This window comes from Scyliorhinus torazame, chromosome 5 (assembly GCF_047496885.1).
Source record: "Scyliorhinus torazame isolate Kashiwa2021f chromosome 5, sScyTor2.1, whole genome shotgun sequence".
NCBI lineage: Eukaryota > Metazoa > Chordata > Chondrichthyes > Carcharhiniformes > Scyliorhinidae > Scyliorhinus > Scyliorhinus torazame.
This window is the reverse complement of record NC_092711.1, coordinates 110,604,957-110,615,365: the sequence shown is the minus strand read 5'-3', so window position 1 is coordinate 110,615,365 and position 10,409 is coordinate 110,604,957. Positions and strand designations below refer to the sequence as shown.

General features: G+C 45.9%; 1 protein-coding gene and 1 pseudogene across 3 annotated transcripts in view; one reads left to right on the top strand and one right to left on the bottom strand.

Annotated features, from left to right (window-relative positions):
- The window catches only part of LOC140417858 (uncharacterized), a 24,821-nt pseudogene extending 14,457 nt beyond the window's left edge, over positions 1–10,364 (bottom strand).
- The window catches only part of LOC140421651 (uncharacterized), a 40,040-nt gene that overhangs the window by 11,392 nt on the left and 18,239 nt on the right, over positions 1–10,409 (top strand). The gene's annotated exons all lie outside the window — the stretch shown is intronic.

The window sequence follows — 10,409 nt, the reverse complement described above, 5'->3', positions numbered from 1 at the left end:
TGGTCGTAGAGCCGCCTGTAAAGCACTAGTCCAGGCATTGAGCTTACTCGACCACTCCCCTTCTGTCACGCCAGCCCATGGGTCGATTCGGGCTTCCAGGTATTTCTCTGTTTCACCTGGGGGGATGTAAGCTATAATCTCGTTCCCGAGCTTCCAGTTTTCGCACTGATTGTATATGTAGGTTTTCGCCTTACAGGTAAAATGCTCACCTTTGGTCTTATTGATATTAATTGCCAAACTTGCATTTGTGCAGAAAGACCGGAGGAGCTTCAGGTTCTTGTTCATCCCAGCGTGAGAGTCACTTAGAAGGGCTATGTCATCAGCAAAGGCCAAAGCAGAGCAATTATCTCGGTTCTCATCCAGGGGCATGACGACACCTGAGTTGGCCTCTTCCAGGGTGCATATCAAAGGATCCAGAGTAATGTTGAATAAGATTGGTGAAAGTGGGTCTCCTTGTTTGACACCCCTCTCAATTTTTATTTCCCCGGTTTTGGTCTTATTGCCTTTGACCCTGGTGGTATTGTCGGTGTATAGGTCGGTAATCATTGATATGAAATTTATTGGCAATTGCATTCGTTGTAGTGCTTTTGCAATTAATTTGTGTCCAACCGAGTCGAACGCTTTTGCCAGATCAACAAAAACAACTGCGAGGTCCTTTCTGTTCTTCTTTGCTCCCTTGATGATATTATCGAGGATTGCAATGTTCTCATTGCATCCGGGAGTAGCTGCTAGGAAGCCCTTCTGTCTAGGGTTAATCCCGACTGTCTTGCTGAGACGTTTCGCTATGATCTTCGTGAACAGCCGAAGCAGCATAGGACCGATGGTGATTGGGCGCCAATTGTCTATGTCTTTTAGGCGTTCTTGATCCTCGCACTTAGGGATCAAGACTGTTCGGCTCTTTTTGAGTGAGTCAGCGATCGTCGCTGATTTTATCCAAAGGGAGAAGAGCCGAGGAAGCCGAGTATCATCCTCGTCGTGTATGTCCCGGATGTCTGATAGTGTCATGCCATCCGGACCGGGTGCGCTTTTTTCGTTCATGCCCTTGATCGTTTTAGTAACCTCTTCTTCCTCAATTGGACTCATCAGCTCCCCCTTATCAATACTGCCTTGATATGTGGCGAACTTGCTCAAATTCGCTTCATTGTTGGGCTTCGAGAGCTTGTCTCGAAGGCATTGCTCGAGTTCCTCAATGGGTAGAGGACACGTTGTTGTTGCGGGAGCTCCCATGATTTGTCATGCCAGTTGGCGCCTATTATTCTTATAGAGCAGTTGTGTCGCTCGAAAGGTTGCTTTTCGGGTGGCCCATCTTTTGCGTGCGCCGCTATTGACGTTGCACTTCTTCATTTTCCTTCTAGTTTGACCTTTTGGAGGCCCTTGAGTTTTTTGGGTTTTCTTTCCCCTTGTCAACAGCGAATCTGTTATACTCTCCACCATCTCAATGCCCTCAGCCCGGCTGTTAGGGTTGTTCCTCACACCCAGTAATTGTTCAGCTTTTGTTAGTTGTTCATCCATCTCCCTGTGTCTAGGGGTGGATCTCGGTGGTCTTAACGTTCTTTTTGGCCGTGGGTTTCTCGTATCGGGATTGCTCGACTCCCCTTCGGGCTCGGGGTCTGGGACCTCCTCCTCAAGATGGTCCTCAGCTGCTGCTGGGGCCACCGTTTTTGGCCTTGGCAGAATTCTGCGTTTGTCGGATATTTGTTTTGCTGACTTGGTTGTCAAAATCGCAGCAATCAATTTGTTGATACACCGCTCTTTCTCAAACCAAACCTCCAATTGTTTTAAGAGGGCAACCTCCTCTATGGACCATTTTTGGTCTCGTCTCCCCGGTTTGGTTTTAACTTTATTGACCTTGAGCCTTTTCTCATTTTGCAGAGCAGGGTGCTCGTGCCTTTCATGCTGCCCAAGTCCAATTTTGATCGAGAACCGTTTCTCACAGATGCTGCACCCAAAGGCTCCGGCCGGTGATGTTTGCCTTATACCTTTGCACTTGGCATAGTGGCAGGCGATAGCGTGGTATTCGCCCGTTTTGCCGCATCTCGAGCATTTGGTCCTGATGGATTTGACCTGGTGGCATTTTGTCAAATGACTAATAAATAGTCTCATGTTGGGGAGAACGGCATCACATATTTTGCAATACAAGCCATCGGTGGGATAGTGAATTGTAACTTGATTCGCTGTTGTTCGGTCATAACTGGGTTTGATAACGACCTCTTCCATGAAGGCGACCGTATCGGATGATTCATTGCACGGATTTTGTGCGCCCAGATTAGTTTCAGTTTCCGTTCCCGTTTTCTCTTTATTAAATTTTTTGTGATAGAAGGTCTGTGTAACTAATACTCCTGTTGGGTGGGTCGCCCTCTCAGGTTCTTCCATAACATTGTTTATTTCATCAACTATTGGGGATACTGGTCTTTTTGGTCTGGCACCCGGATCCAGCTCCCAATAGGGAAGGAGAAAGTGTCTAACAGGTCTCTCGTCTTCACCTGCCGTCTGGGTCGAGGTGGATGTTGATATTAGTCTAGCAGGGTTGCTAGAACATGTGCAGTATCGGCATTTTTCACAGAGCGCTGCTGCTGACGCATCTGCGGGGCGGTTTTTTATCCGGGACGTAGCCCAACCGGACTTGACTATCGAAGATAGCATCTCTACAAACGTTTTTTAATAGCAATATCGCAAGATATCTCTGATCCACGCGAATCACAACAGCCGCCTCGTGTTTTTTCTAGACGTTTAGTCCCTCAACAGTTTTTAACTACTATTGAGGTTACCAGCGGGGCCAATCGTGGAGGCACGCCTTTCCATGTGGCGACAAAAACACGTAAAAACACCACAAGGGTAACTAACCAGAGTTGGCTCTCTTGGGAGACCTTTCCAAGATATAGTCATAGTTACTCTCGCCGTTTACCCGCGCTTCATTGAATTTCTTCACTTTGACATTCAGAGCACTGGGCAGAAATCACATCACGTCAACACCCACCAGCGACCTTCGCGATGCTTTGTTTGAATTAAACAGTCGGATTCCCCTGGTCCGCACCAGTTCTAAGTCAGCTGCTAGGCGCCGGCCGAGGCCACTCGCCTGCCGAGGAGGCCGATGAGCACCGCAGCTGGGGCGATCCACAGGAAGGGCCCGGCGCGCGTCCAGAGTCGCCACCGCCCCGGAGGGTGGCGTCGTGCCCAGCCGCGGCACGTGCCCAGCCCCACTTCGCACCCCAGCCCGACCGACCCAGCCCTTAGAGCCAATCCTTATCCCGAAGTTACGGATCTGACTTGCCGACTTCCCTTACCTACATTATTCCAACATGCCAGAGGCTGTTCACCTTGGAGACCTGCTGCGGATATGGGTACGGCCCAGCGCGAGATTTACACCATCTCCCCCGGATTTTCAAGGGCCAGCGAGAGCTCACCGGACGCTGACGCCGCCGGAACCGCGACGCTTTCCAAGGCATGGGCCCCTCTCTCAGGGCGAACCCATTCCAGGGTGCCCTGCCCTTCACAAAGAAAAGAGAACTCTTCCCCGGGCTCCAGCCAGCTTCTCCGGGATCGTGTGTATGGCCATTACTCAAGACAACACTATAGAAGCACAAGGAAACGCCCTTGCAGACCGAATAGCAAAGGAAGCTGCCTCCCATTGGGATTCTCCAGCAGAACCAAGACACATCTGCAAATATTCTACCTATAATGGCACCTATTACAGTAATACTGCATACCCTTGGCTCCCAGTGAGCTGGAGAGGAGCGTGCTATTCAGGATTCATTGTCCACTTCAGCTGCCATTCCCTTTCCCTAGCTGATGCTATAAACGCAGATTCAAAACATTGACACCTCATCCCACAGTTTGAGAAATATCAACCTACCACTATCACTCCGAGGTCTAAACGCGAGATCACAGGGGCTGAGAAATTCTTTTCTGCTCTCATCCCTGCCTATGGCATCATCGTATTGACCAGAGAATACATTAAATTGGCCGCAGCCTTAGGAAAATAACCAATGACACTGCCCGAGACCTAAGTAGCATTTCAGCTGATATGCTAGCCATTCGAGCTGTGGCTTCACAGAATCAGATGGCACTTGAAATGAAAATTGCTTGTCACAAGTAGGCTTCAATGAAGTTACTGTGAAAAGCCCCTAGTCGCCACATTCTGGCGCCTGTTACTATTTGCCAGCTGAAAAAGGTGGCACCTGTGCCCTGATTGGTGCAGAGTGTTGCACCTACATCCCAGTAATTCAGAAGAAATCAAAAGCTTGTCAGCACATATGCAAGAAGAAGTTAGGAAACTTTACCAACCCTCTGACACCACTCTTTGGGGATGGCTCTCTGGATGGGTGGGTGGCACAGGAATTTCCATCATTCAGGGACTTCTCTTATTTTTCATTTTTGGACTTGTCATTTACGTAGTGATCTTGCTGATCAGATGCATTGGCCAATGTATGGCTACCCATAATGTCCCACCAATCAAAGTGGTTCATAGTGTCCAACTGCACCACCAGCGCAAGACATTGAACAAGGCTCCTACTATTGAACTGTTATTACTGCATTATTATTGCATTATTACCCAATTATTACTGCAATCATATACTCAGCTTCCATTATTACTGAATTGTTATTGTACTATATAATCACTTTTTTGAATAAAACGCTTGCAAAGCTTTGCCCATTCCAGTGTTGAAGGCTGTTCTCAAACGAGTGAACCATTAAAGACAATGTGAATGAGTTCCTCCCTGTGCTTTCTTCTATCCTGTTGCATTTCTTCCTTAATTTCTGTTTGTTATTTTGATTCATCTTATTAATCTTTAGAAGAATCAAAAGGGGGACTGATAGAAATTGGCTTTTCTATTTAGCTATGGATGATAAAGGTAAAAGGGTTAAATGAGAACTCATGAAGCATAATTTGAGTGCAACAATAGCTGGAAACCCATTAAGGGTTAATCCAGAACATACACTATAGTTTTCTTTCATTCAACCTAGATTTTAACATTTGCAAATTGCTTGAGACAAGCGAGCTCAGTGATGCCAACTAGCTAAAAGACCCCATTGTATGCTGCTGCTTTTCCAGCACGGGCAGTCCCGTTTCCATGGTAATAGACAGTCTAAGGTCATAATGCCCTGAAGGCTGTTTTTTCTAATTAACGTTGAGATGCAGATGTCGATAATTTGGAAAATTGGTAAGCGATGGAATGGGAAAATTACACCAACATATTCAAATACCGATATCTCTTAAATTGATGGACAGACACTTTGGACGAATTGATAAATTATAAATTAGTTAAAGCCAATCAGCAGTAAAATGGTTATGCGAGATAACAATTCTCTTAAGAATCACTTACTGGAATGGAAAAGTGCTTCTGTTGCTCTGTTCTGTTTCTCTTCTTGCTCACTCCACCTATATTTCTGAAACCTTTGCTGCTCCCTTTGCTAATCGCAATTACCCAGTTATTTTATCTGGTGTATTATGATTTGAATGAAAACTCAACTTCTGTATTCGAGAAAGACAATTAATCTGACTTACTTGCCGCAGGGTTAGTTGTTGATTCTTTCTAAATTTTGTATTAAAAACAAGTTTTCCAGTGGCACCGGTGACAAATAAAAGTTCAACTTGACTTTGCCAAAAAGCACAGACTTGACCTCTGTTATTTGGGAACTGAGAACGCATATCCAGGGTTCCGAATAGACACAGAGATCCATTATCCCCCTTCCACTCCCAATCCTCTGCTAATTACTTTAAATCTAAACTCCTTGGTTATTGATCTGTTAATGAAATAGATCCTTCTTATCCATTCTATCTGGGCACCTCATAACGTTAAACACCTCAGTTAATCTCTCCTCAGCGTTCTCTGTTCCACAGAAAACCACCTCGGCCCCTCCAATCTTTCCTCATTGTTAAAGTTCTCCATTTGTGTCAACATCCTCGTCAATCTCCTCTGCGTCCTCTCTGGTATGAACACATCCTTCCTGTAATGTGGTGACCAGAACTGTACTCAGTAATGCAGCTGTGGTTTAACTAGTGTTTTGGATAGCTCCAGTATAACCTCCCTGATCTTATAATAAAAACAGAAAATGCTGGAAATACTCAGCAGCTCTGGCAGCATCTGTGGAGAGAGGGGTTTCAGGTCTTTCCTCCAATAGAAATTGCTGGGAATATTCCCTGCTCCAGTCCTCTGTTCCCATGAATAACAAAGTATCCTCTCTGCCTTTACAATCACTGCATCTACCTCTCCTGTCACCTTCAGGGATCTGTGGACATGCACTCTTACGCCCCTCTGCATCTCACTATCATACCATTCATATTCTTTCCCTATGTCGTGTTTGTCTCCCCCCTATGTATTTATTACCCCGTGCTTCTCTGGATTGACCTCAGTTTGCTACTTTTCTGGCCCGCTGATCAGTCTATTGGTGTCTTCTTGCAGTCATTACAGCCTTACTTCAAACGTGGACAAAAGCGCTGAATGCCAGAGGTGAGGTGAGAGTGTCTGCACTTGACATCAAGGCAGCACTTGACCGAGTATGGCATCAAGGAGCCCTAGCTAATCTGGAGTCAATGGCAATCAGGGTGAAAACTCTCCGCTGGGTGGAGTCGTACCTGGCACAAAGGAAGATGGTTGTGATGGTTGAAGGCCAACCATTTCAGCTCCAGGACATCACTGCAGGAGTTCCTCAGGGCAGTGTCCCCGGCCCAACCATCTTCAGCTGCTTCATCAATGATCTGCCTTCATCATAAGGTCAGAAGTGGGGATGTTTGTGGGTGACTGCACAATGTTCAGCACCATTTGCGACTCCTTAGATAATGAAGCAGCTCTTGTCCAAATGCAGCAAGACCTGGACAATATCCAGGCTTGGGCTAATAAGTGGCAAGTTACATTCGTGCCACACAAGTGTCAGGCAATGACCATCTCCTCCAAGAGAGGATCTAACCATCGCCCCTTGACATTCAATGACATTCCATCGCTGAATCCCCACAATCAACATCCTGGGGGGTGCCGTTGATCAAAAACTGAACTGGACGAGCCACATTAATACTGCGGCTACCAGGGCAGGTCAAAGACTAGGAATCCTACGAAGGGTAACTCATCTCCTGACCCCACCCCCCCCCACCCCCAAAGTGCCTGTCCACCATCTGCAATGCACATGTCAGGAATGTAATGGAATACTCCACTTGCCTGGATGAGTGCAGCTCCAACAACACTCAAGAAGCTCAACAGCATCCAGGACAAAGCAGCCCGCTTGATTGCTCCACCACAAACATTCAAACCATCCATCACTGACGAACAGTGGCAGCCGTGTGTACCATCTACAAGATGCACTGGAGTAACTCACCAATGTTCCTTAGTCAGCACCTTCCAAACCCATGACCATTACCATCTGGAAGGCCAAGAGCAGCAGATCACTGGGAACCCCAGCAAGTCGCTCACCACCCTGACAGGGAAATGTATCACCGTTCCTTCGCTGTCGCTGGGAGAAAATCCTGGAACTCTCTCCCTAACAGCACAGTGGGTGTACCTGCACCTGAAGGACTGCAGCGGTTCAAGAAGGAAACTCCCCACCATGTTCTGAACGGCATCTCGGGATGGGCAATAAATGCTGGCCTAACCAGTGAAGCCCACATCCCATAAATGAATAATAAAAGTCTGCAGCTTTCTTTCTCGCTGTCAAAAAGAGGACCGCAAATGACTTAATCCTGTCCCCATGTTAAAGTCTAAAGCATTGACATAGAACTCAAGAAGCATGGAATCATGTCCTGGGAAATCTAGAATCCCACTGGAAATACTCCACCAATTACAAACATACCCCTCGACCACTGCCCTTTGCTTCTTGTTGCTCCAGCTGATGTCACTTCCTGCACTTGTGATTGTTCTGGACATGAGAAGTATCCTGGCTTTCCCACGTGGAGCAGGACTGGAATCCCCGGCCAGGCCTTTAGTTATTTGATTAGTTGACTTTAGCGAAATAAACTTAAGATTAAAATAAATAAAGATTCATCAGCTTCTCCCCAATCAGCTTCTTCCATTGAGCTGAAGTCCCCTTCCTTTTATCAGGAATTCACTGAAATGTTTTTGTTAATTGTTTTTAATAATAAATTTAAAGTACCCAATTCTTTTTTTTTGCCAATAAGTGGCAATTTAGCATGGCCAATTGACCTACCCTGCACATCCTTGGGTTGTGGGGGTAAGGCACATGCAGACACAATGTGCAAACTCCACATGGCCAGTGACACAGAGAAGGGATCGAACCCAGGTCCTCAGCACCATGAGGCAGCAGTGCTAACCACTGTGCCACCCATTTTTGTTGATTGTTAATATCTAAACCTTCAAATGAGTAATTGACTGAAAAATTTAGACGTCTTCACTCTGACAACCCCAACTTCATCTTTATCCCTGAGATTTGATTAATGGACCTTGAACTGTAATTCTATGAACGATGATCAGATTGATTTCAGTTTTGTGATATGAATGAACCGTCTCACTTTATAATTGATGAATGTAGTGACCAGGATGTGCTCGCCACAGGACTGGGATGCCCTGTCATTGCCTTTATTTATTCCATTATTAACTGACTGAAGCAACAATAAACTTCAGGTTAAAATAAATATTCATCAGCCAATCCCCAATCAGCTCGTTCTATTTCCCTGAAGTCACGTTATTTCTATCAGGTATTAACTGAAATGATTTTCTTCATTGTTATTACCTTAACAGCTCGGATTTTAACTTACTGAAGAATTCAGACTTCTTTACTGTTATAATCACTTGTCATTCAGCTTCAACTTTATCCCCAAGATTTGATCAATTGAACATTGACTGCAATTATATAAATGGTCAAATTGACTTCAGGTTTATACAAATTAATGAATCATGACTTATAGTTCATTAATACAGTGACCAGAATGCTTCTCAGTCCTCTAGCTGTACTCTTAAGTGTTTTATAAAGTTCTAGCATAATCTCCTTGCTCTTATATTCTAGGCCTCGTCCAAGAAAGGATTCTTGGCTACCTGATCGATGTATCCAGCTACCTGTGGATAGGGACTCCAATGCCTCTCTGTGTTCTACAGTTCTCAGTATCATCCTATTTATAGTTCACTCCCTTGTCTTGATTTCCCTCTGAAATCCATTATCTCTCACTGGTTGAAGCACAGCGTTTAACACTGTTCACAGCGCCAGGGTGCCAGGTTCAATTCCCAGCTTGGGTCACTCTGTGCGGAGTCTGGATGTTCTCCTCATGTCTGTGTGTGTTTCCTCCGGTTGATCCGGTTTCCTCCCACAACGTCTGAAAGACGTGCTGTTCGGTGAATTGGACATTCTGAATTCTCCCTCTGTGTACCCGAACAGGTGCCGGAATGTGGCGACTAGAGTATTTTCACAGTAACTTCATTGCAGTGTTAATGTAAGCCTACTTGTGACAATAATAAAGATTATTATTAGATTGAATTCAGAAGCGGCACGGTGGTGCAGTGGTTAGCACTGCTGCCTCACTGCACCGAGCCCCCAGATTTGATGCTGGCCCGGAGTCACTGTCCATGTGGAGTTTGCACATTCTCCCCGTGTCTGCGTGGGTTTCACCCCCACAACCCAAAGATGTGCAGCGGAGGTGGATTGGTCACACTAAATTGCCCCTTAATTGGAAAAGAAAATTGGATACTCGAAATTTTAAAAAAGATTGAATTCATTTGCAATTGTTCTGCCCATATGACCAGTCCACTGATATCTTCCTGCTGTCCATGGCTTTCTCCCGTAATGTCAACCATACGTGCAATTGTTGTATCATCTGCAAATTTCATAATCATTCTTATATACCAGAAAACTGGAACCCCACTGGAAACAGGCGTCCAGACATCATTCAGTCCTGGATGTGATTCACAGCAGCAATAACAGCAGAATCCATCCCCTGCTGTCGCCTGTGAACTTGCTGATGTCTGAGCAGGTTGTTTGACTGAGCGAATCCCCTCCCACACACACAGCAGGTGTACGGCCTCTCCCCACTGTGAACCATGTGTCAGCAGATTCCATTTACTTTTAAATCCCTTCTCGCAATCAGAGCATTTGAAAGGTCTCTGATCAGTGTGAGTAAGGTGGTGTGTTGTAAGGTGGGATGACTGAGTGAATTTCTTGACACACACGGGGCAAGTGTACGGTCTCTGTCCAGTGTGAACCCGCTGGTGTATCAGAAGGTCGGATGAATCAATGAATTCCTGCCCACACACAGGGCAGAAGAACGGTCTCTCACCTGTGTGAACATGCTGGTGTGTGTAGAGGTATGATAACTGAGTGAGTCCCTTCCCACACACGGAGCAGGTGAACGGCCTTTCCCTCCGTCGATGAGTTTCCAATTCAGACGGGTAATTGAATCCCATCCCACATTTCCACGGTTTCTCCATGGTTATTGACAGGTTATCAGGTGTAGGTGGGATGCAGATTTGAGG